Source organism: Mizuhopecten yessoensis, unplaced genomic scaffold (assembly GCF_002113885.1).
Source record: "Mizuhopecten yessoensis strain PY_sf001 unplaced genomic scaffold, ASM211388v2 scaffold10803, whole genome shotgun sequence".
NCBI classification, from domain to species: domain Eukaryota; kingdom Metazoa; phylum Mollusca; class Bivalvia; order Pectinida; family Pectinidae; genus Mizuhopecten; species Mizuhopecten yessoensis.
In genome coordinates, this window is record NW_018408729.1 from 118496 (window position 1) to 128330 (window position 9835).

Here is a 9835-nt window from a genome sequence, read left to right on the forward strand (position 1 = left end):
ACCAGTAAATATGTGCTAAGGACAATATTTTATCCACCTTCAGGTAGCTTTAGATCTCATTTTTTGTAAGATCTCTTTTAATTATTGTTTAAACACAATTAATAAGCATGGATAGATCTTACAGATATTTTTTTCATTTTAAATTATGATCAGACGTTTTAGAAATAAAAAGTTTTTTAATAAATGAATAAAAATCCTATCTTTTATTCTTAAATCAATACTTCATCCTCAGGTGTCCTTGGGAATCTGTAGACACACATAGCCGGTTGGTTAATCGTTTGAAATGAATTCAGAAGCATATATTACTCTTAGAAAAAGTCTGGAAGTTGCAAATGACTTGTGTAAACGAACATGACGGGAGTACCAAAATAACAATGGGTGAGCTGGAGAAATGGAGAACCCTGTTTATCGTTAGACTGAGCTCTGTCTGTGTCTACACGTGTCGGGACATCCTTCGGTTTACCGACAGGTAAGACCATCAAAGTACAAGTGGTATTGGCGCCTGTTCCAAGTGTAAATAAAGCAGTTATAATAGACAATGTTTCTAGGACTCTGTCTTCTTAAGGTTTATTAGATTGAAGACACATGACGGTAAATTTGATTTGGTGATATTTTGATTATGATTAAGACTGAAAACAAAACCAACATACTCTGGGATTCACAACGACCACTCCTAGGTATGTTACACAAAAACATTTGTATCACTTCAAATCCTTTAAATCCAAATGGAGTTTGAAAAATCGATTTAACAGTTCATTAAGCTGACTGTGCTCTCTACATAAAGAGTCTTCTGTATACCAACATCAACAACCAATCAATGAGTGTACGGCAATACAAACAGGTAGATCATTACCTGGAGCAACACCTCGCCCTCCGTTTAACTCTTCTGGTGGATGAAAATAATGAATTCTTTCAAGGTTGGATGTGAGGAAATATTCTTCCACATTGTAGATATGTGGAATAGACTTCCATTTAATGTTGTAAATGTGATTTCAGTTAAACAATTTGAGTACGAACTTGATGAACATTGGAAAAATCAAATACAAAAGTATTCCGTCTTTGCATATTGCAGAGTTATCTTCTGTTGTGAGCAGGTATTGATTGTTACGTCATTGGTTTGTGTGAGAAAATTACGTCGTTTTCTCAAAAAATGATGACGTTACTCTCACAAACCAATGACGTTACAATCAATACCTGCTCACAAGAGCAGATAACTCTTCAATACGCAAAGACGGAATTGTTTCAAAGAAAAAATCAAGCTGTGAACTTTAAAATTATAATTTAGTATATTACGAGCTGACAATCAAAGGATTGTGAATCCTGTACATATCTCATGTATATTGTCAGAATAAATCTGTGTATCTGTGTATCTCTGGTTAACGAGTCTCAAAAGGAAAGCAATCATATATTTTTATAATAGTTTGAGTGCCTGGGTTTTGTTATTGCAGACCCACCGATACTGATTTGTCTGTCACTTAAAAAGCTGTCTGTCTAAAATAGTTGTAAGTTCTGATACAGCTTTCAAATGTTCGCCTCATTGTTTTTCAAATACGTCTTTCTTTCCTTCAATATATACAATTTAATTTACCGACCATTTGCCTTAGTCGCGATGTAAGAATAAATAGAACCAACTGAACAAGCCCTAGAACACAAACAGTTAGATCAGCATTAATTGTTTAAGTGAATTTGCTTTCTCGGAAAATCGAGGCATGACCGTTACCTCCCTGCATTGCCTCTAATTAACTGATATCACGTGCTTGACACGTGCTTGAAACTGCACAGGTGAGACATCGTTGGTACGTTTCCAAAGAACGTTTCCAACTCCCACCGATGTATGGGGATGTATGTCTGTTCCCGCTAAAATAATGTAGACTTAAAATCTGGAGTAATTTAGGCAAATTAAAAAAAAATAAGAAAAATAAATATATAGGCCAATATGAAGGTACTTTAAACAAAATCTGTTGTCTGTCCGACGTCCGTCAACTTTTTCTTTGAACATCTTCTTAAGAACTGAAAATTCGTCAAATATGACTTTCGGTCCAAAAAGATTAGGTCTTAATATTTACCGACCACAACTACAAGCCATGGTTTCTATTCTTAACGAGAAAATAAGCTGTCACTCCGTATTGCCCTCTATGGCTGATAGATACATCTCTGTGTTGATGGCTACACATCTCCGCTGGACCCGACACTTACCGCGGTTGAAGCTGATAATAACCATTATGTTTATATGGATACTGAATATGACGTTGAATGTTTTCCATGTGTGTTTTTATAAATAGCAGCCAAGCCGGACGTAGCACACATACAGACATTCCTGTCGGTGTTATCATCGCCGACCCACCAAAGTGCAGCCGATAGGGAAATGCACCTCCCCATGCACGACATGTTCACGGGTTACACGGGGCGGTGTACTACAGAACGAGGGGCGCCGAGGGGGAAACCTCAACTACCAATGTACCCTAATCAAATCAGTGGAAATCTCAGTGACTTCAGCTGACATTCTATATCAGGGTACCCGTCTTGATACATGAGCATATGTTATAGTTAATTTTCTTTTTTCACACACACGTTGTCGACACCTTTACCATCATTATACTTATGTACTAGGCTTGAAACACACAACTAATATGTGTATGGACCAGAGAGCGACCGTCATATCAGGGTAGTGTTATACTGGTGATACTTTGTCTCTCAACACGACCTAGAACCCTGTACCCTGTAACGACCTTAGTTATATCGCGAATTATGATGTACCTGATTCTAGTACCCTGTACCCTGTACCCTGTACCCTGTTCCCTGTACCCTGTACCCCGTAACGACCTTAGTTATATCGCGAAGTATGATGTACCTGATTCTAGTACCATGTACACTGTTCCCTGTACCCTGTAACGACCTTAGTTATATCGCGAAGTATGATGTACCTGATACTAGTACTCTGTACCCCGTACCCTGTACCCTGTACCTCGTACCCTGTTCCCTGTTACGACCTTACTTATATCGCGAAGTATGATGCACCTGATTCTAGTACCCTGTACCCTGTACCCTGTACCCTGTACCCCGTACCCTGTACCCCTTACCCTGTTCCCTGTAACGACCTTAGTTATATCGCGAAGTATGATGTACCTGATTCTAGTACCATGTACCCTTTACCCCGTACCCTGTTCCGACCTTTGTTATATCGCGAAGTATGATGTACCTGATTCTAGTACCATATACCCTGTACCCCGTACCATGTTCCCTGTAACAACCTCAGTTATATCGCGAAGTATGATGTACCTGATTCTAGTACCATGTAACCTGTACCTTGTACCATGACCCCTGTAACGACCTTAGTTATATCGCGAAGTATGATGTACCTGATTATAGTACCCTGTACACCGTACCCTGTTACCCGTACCCTGTTCCCTGTTACGACCTTAGTTATATCGCGCCTGTACCCCTTCCTGATTCTAGTACCCTGTACCCTGTACCCCGTACCCCGTACCCTGTAACCCGAACCCCGTACCCTGTAACCCGTACCCCGTACCCTGTAACCCGTACCCCGTACCCTGTACCCCGTACCCCGTACCCTGTTCCCTGTAACGACCTTAGTTATATCGCGAGGTATGACCGAAAAATGTAATGTGTTGGTGTAGTCATTTAAATACAAAAACATTGGACGGAACGTAGTAACGTGGTAATAAAGACAGGGTCCACAGTTCGAATTCCGGTAATACCAATCCATCCCATAATGCTCCGTGTCTTAGGAAGGATATCGACACACAGGTGGTAAATAGGTTGGCGGATGAATACATTCCAGTGTCATTCGCAATCGGCATTCGACATGACAGAGGAAGCACACAGGTATGCGTGTTCCTGGTAGTAGCTATTATCGGAAACTATTATTGAGGACGTTTAGCGAGCATGGACATTCCGGGGACCTCGTCATATAGAGGATTGGATCGTGTGATTATACTGTCGCTACACTTCCATGTAATTCTCTGAACATATACTGAACACAGGGAACTGCGAATGTTCACAGCTATATTTGGACCTAAACTAAGGTGTTCATAGTAATTTTACATGTTTTAGGGATTTACATCGACTTTCGGTAAAAATGCCACCCAAATGATTATATATACGAGAAGTGGCTCTATGACTTCGAAAAACTTTGAATCTCTGAAATGGTGTGTTTTTGGAGAAAACGGAGATCATGTCCGCGGAAGGAGAACCCATTCTCAGGTCCCTGTGATACTGAACATGTAGTACCTTCTTTAATCCTGTTTGAAGTCATTTCTGAAGATTTTTTAATTGGTAGACATTTTCCATTTTACTTCAGTGACGTCATCATGGAACTCCATTCCTGATCCTGTTAGTGCTGGGTGTAGTGTGTACGTGTGTTGGTGACGGCTGACGTACCAAATCACGTCATTTAAGGGCCTGTCACATACTGCCGATGTACCTCGCCGGAGCAAAAAAAATAATAACGGCGAGAAAATCGACAGAGCTCCGGCGAGAAAGCACTCGGAAAAATCAAAATTGACCGTAGCAATACCGATGTAGTACCGGCGTTCCCGTTGTGATACCGTTGTTCTTCCGATGTAAGAGCCGATGTGCTACCGAATAACACTTTTCTGTCACCGATGCGCCGCCGATGTTCTTAGGATGTGCCACCGCTGACCAGAGCTATAGCGGATATATCGTTGCGCTGCCGATGATACGGTAGTACATCGTTAGGACATCGGCGGAGCATCAGTACTACTTCGGTGGTATTCGGTAGTACAACGGTATCACATCGATACCAGTACGGTACACATAAAGGCCACCGGAGAGACACCAATCCATTGCGGGGCGCTACCGATGCTCTACCGACATTAACGAAGCCACAAAGGAGTACTACCGATGCACTGCCGTTGTAGTCCCGTTGCTCGCTCCGGTAGCGCTACGGCGGAAAGTTTTGAGCATGTTCAAAAAATTATACCGTCGCCTGTCATTGCTATTTTTTTCGCCGATGTCCTTACGATGTACTACCTTTCTTAGCGATGTGATGCCGTTGCGCTGCCGTACTAGTACCGATTCCCGAAAATCGCCAAATCCGTGCTCCGGTATAGCTCCGGCGACCCAAATCGGCTAGGTGTAACAGTCCCTTTACATCAATTTCACGTGCAGACACAGATTCTACGAATCTGAATAAACAAACTACAGTCAAGCTAGTCTGCACGTTAAACATTCTACAAATTGCGAAATAATTAACTCATACCTAGAACTTCTTTCAATTACTCACAGACAACGCTAAGTTCGTTTATTTTCATTATTTTGCAATGACGTCATATGTTATGCTAACAGACTTTTTAGCGCGTGCCTGCAATCTTTCTCAGTAAGAGGGGTGAGGCCTATCTTTGAGATAGAGCACGAGAAATGAAACTGTCTTATCTTGATATGAAAGTGAATTACACCATGAACTATCTTTTCGGAAGAAAATCTACGGGACTCCTAAACCATACTTACGCTGGAAATTGTTACGAGTAATTCATTCCGTGACTTTAAAGATAATTTCAGAGGTTAGTACAGAATAGCAGGTGTCCTATAGCAATCTACTATAATTAAACCAAGTTACCTCATCAGATTCGACTGTAGAAGGGCATACCCTACAATATCAGACTCCGTACGTACCACTGCTAAAAAAAAGTGTCCTTTTTAACTAAATTATAAAGTTTTCAACATATATAGCATTTCATTGTTTGTTATTCATTGATCATAATTTAAAATTAAATGATAAATATGTATTTTTCACCTTTATCTATGATAATCGAGTAAATGACTAAATATCTATAATATCATTAGATGTTAGTGATATGAAACAAAAGTGTTTTAATACAAACAATTATATTGAGGTTAAGAGAATATGGAAAATGTACCCGGGGCTGTAGAATTTCAGTAAGGACCGATGCTTGCTGAGATCCTGATCTGATTGGCCTGGAAACTTTGTAAAAATCGACACTGACATTGTCCATGTAACACTGTATTATAGAGCATACTTTCTAGATACCGTACCACTTAACCATGCACATATTAAGACAGAGCAAAAAAAAGGGTTGCTACACCAAACATTTACTTTTAAATAAAGCAGTTTGCGAAAAAACAACATAGCGAGTTTATTTAATAATTACTTATTTCCGTGAGGCGTTTCCAGTTGGCGACTTTTTTAAATGAAGATAATCCTTTCTCCGAGATAAAAACGTACTCCCGCATTATATCGATATGACGTTATTCAACAACGTCATGCGACATGGTCCTGATCATTTTGAACTCCAACCATTTATTTTATACACTTTCTATAACCGAAATAGATACGCCCGTGTCGGGCAGAGTTTTCTCTTGTCCCTTTGAGTATTTGATAATTTAAAAATGTCTATCTTTGATCCGATTTCCGTGTCACAAAGATAGACATTAGTGACGTGACGTCACGAAATCGGGAATATCCTTATACTCGATTCGGAAGCAACCGACGTGACATATGATCATTGAAAACTCAAGTATTTCATTCACCGTACAAGCATAACAGATTATATGATTTATGCACAGACGATGTTCTCCTATGCTTAGTCATGTTGGTCGGTTGATTTGTTTATAAAATACTCAGGAAAGTAGATGTTTTCATAATGGTTGCCACTCGACATATCTGTTATGGTTCTGTAGCTAGTTCTAGCAATTGAAAAATTCAGAAACCAGTAGTGTAGGTTGTACCCACTTTGAAAGGCCCTTGCGTGGTACACGTACAGGTAGGAGAAGTACATATTAGACTAGAAAGACAAAACCTGCCCCGTTAAAAGTACAACGCTTTTACCTTTCCTTTCGGATGATAGTTTGACTGTTATGGCGCCACTTATAATCAAACAGTTACGACAAAGGGAGAGTAGAAAATAACACCTATCTAACACACTTTTTATTTCATCAGATATGATGTCGAGACCAGAAGCTGCATTCCTATCAGCACAATTACCGTCAGACGTTCGAAACATACAACTTTCAAAATGCGGACACGTTTAACTGACTCTTATAAATGGCTATTGTGTAAGAGCATGCATTCCCACCAATAGAATAAACAGCAGAAACAACTGTTACTGATATAGCATAAAAAGCAACGAAGGACAGCAGAACATAGGTAGATTAAGAAACGAATGTAGATGTGCTCCTGCTGAACGCTCAGCAATTTAGGGGTGGGACGACTGGTTCGCCCGTTGTCAGTATAGTGTGACCGGGTGGGGTGTCCTGCTGGGTGTCTTCGGCAGTATGTTTCAGTGAGGTAGCACTATAAAGTCGGCATCAGTTCCGCGATATCACAAGGAGACAAACACGAACATATCGCAGCCTCCCAAAACACACACGCATACACTACACGCATGCACCTTGTACACAGGGGAGGCCGTCCTTAAATGACCATACTGTAGCTGTTGATAGGATGTGAAACAATACTGAACCAAACCAAACCGTGATAACACGCCAATACTGACACCGTATAGCGATATGCTGTGAAGTTGTTGTATTTAGTATGACGTCATGATAAAAATAAGTTTCCGCTAGAATATTCTGTTATTGAATAATTCCCGTGTAAGTTTTTTTTTCTCTGCTGAACTTGTCTCAATCAATAACAACTCAACAGAGATTCTGTTTATATTAGTTATGGTGTACAAGCTTACTGCAAAAATACTATATGAGATGTCACGTTTGAGTGTAACAGCCTAAAATGCATACCGCTTTACCGCTTAGAACGAGCCAACGTCAGTTTAAGTAATGCAACACTTGCATATGCTAAATGAGTTTGGAGCAAGATTCGTGATATATATATAGAATCAGATAGACGTTTTCCAATGTTGCCAATTTCGAATCTAGAGCTTAAAGGCAACAGTGTTATGTTGGTGGTTGTGTTTAGGACTGTATATTATCTCAACATCAAATGTGGGTAGCCGTAGGAACGCTAACAGACATGCTCTTATCATTAAATCTATTATTACAAAGTATGGTTCACTTTGAAAGTCTGTAACAAATTTTCAAAATATGTGAAACGTTCCAAAATAGTGTAGAAAATCCCGAAGTTTATTAATTTGTCGTAATATTACTTCATGCTAAAAATTTATATATTTCAAAAAATTAACAAGGAAACAAAATTTAAAATGATGATTATGTGTGCAGTAGGCTAACAAAGCTGTAAACGACTTGGTCCTGTAGACAATATGGTTGTTTGTGCTTGATACTAGTACAAACCCAGTTCCTTACCGATCCAACAGGTTTGGACTTGTAAAGGTAAGCAGTGTATTAGCGATTGTTTCAGAGTACTAACTTGTTACTGTGGAAACCATTTTGTTTGTTCTGACATCAAACTTTTGATTACATAATAAAATGCTCGCCACTAGCTTCAAAGCGGAAATAAACACCAAACAATTAAGTCAGATAGGAATCCTTGTATTGTTCCCTCGGAACATTGTTAATGGAATGCCTGTGAGATGTAGAACGCCGGCGCCGTGTCTACATCATTCATAGCATATATATATTTATCATGTGAATACCGTGTTATGCAGTGTTATAAAGCCATCACATAAGTTATGTTTATGTAACGTGTGAAATATCACTCCGGAAATGACGTTACAATCGAATAGAAACAATCAATAGGACGTCACGTCATTTTGAAGCGAACGCAATGTTCATCGTTTCAGAGGCGGCTAAGAGCAAAATATTTTCAGATCACAATTATACAGTCTCGTTCAACCAGACGCTTGTTCTGCGTAGCTTGCGCAGACAACAAGAATCTGGGTGAGCGAGACTATCTTATTGATTTGTAAAGGAAAGCAACATGTCAAATAAATTGTCATGGAATACCTGAAAACAAAAGAAAGACCGTAGGGAAACGAGAAAAGAACATGAAGAGGAAACATTATCCTGTTAAGTTTACACATAAGTGATAAAGCGGCCGGGGTAGATGTCCAGACAACGTGTCATTATAGGTTAAACTTTCCGTACCAACGATGATTCTCTTATATTTGTAAGTTTATTTTTTAACCTTTTTAATGTAAATGGTACCATTGCAGAGAAGATATTTTCCACTCGAAAATGTTTTCAACTCGAGTTATCTCCCTTCCACATAGACGATTGAAAGCCATGGAGTAACTTCCCTTGTGAGGTTTCTAATTGTTTGTTGTTGTTGAACGTCGATCGGAAGCTTAAGCTTGTGAAGACGTCTAAATATCCTCTTCTGACTTGATACGTTACTAGCAGAATAGACTGCCAGCAACGGACTCCGGTTGCGCAGGTATTAACACTATTTACCATGAGAGCATTTTATGCTTTGCGGCCCACAAATTGGACATTGGTTTTTATGTTATTCCTGTAAGGCAACCTGGTCAATTGTAGGGTTTGGAATGTATAGGTCCAGAGATCGACCCCTGCAGTTTTCTACTTTTTTTTTATTAACATTTCTATTTTTGAACAATTAAATTTCGTAAACTACTACAATTAATATGTTTACACAGCAACATGGGATTTTATGGATTATTTCTTTTGATAATGTTTCAAAATAGTGAGATAATTGTGTTATAATTAGGGGATAACTGAATTTTTTAATTTGTGGCGGTATGTCGTGGTTAAACTATCGCAAATTATTTTGATCGACCAATCAGATGTCGTTTATTATTTTGATTGACCAATCAGATGTCGTTTCACATCTCAAATAAATTAGAATATCGTTTAACTTGTTGGTACCCTTTAGCGTAGATAAAACACACAGAGTGAACATGGAGTATATAATACGGCCTCCGCTCATCCTGGGGACACGACTTATTGTATTAAACATACACGT

At 39.2% G+C, this 9835-nt stretch overlaps 1 long non-coding RNA gene across 1 annotated transcript in view; it reads left to right on the forward strand.

Annotated features, from left to right (window-relative positions):
• Positions 1–9179: 9179 nt before the first annotated feature.
• The window catches only part of LOC110462555, a 3694-nt gene continuing 3038 nt past the window's right edge, over positions 9180–9835 (forward strand). The window contains exon 1 of the long non-coding RNA XR_002464294.1: positions 9180–9289. This is a non-coding gene — a long non-coding RNA (uncharacterized LOC110462555). The remainder of the gene's footprint in view (positions 9290–9835) is intronic.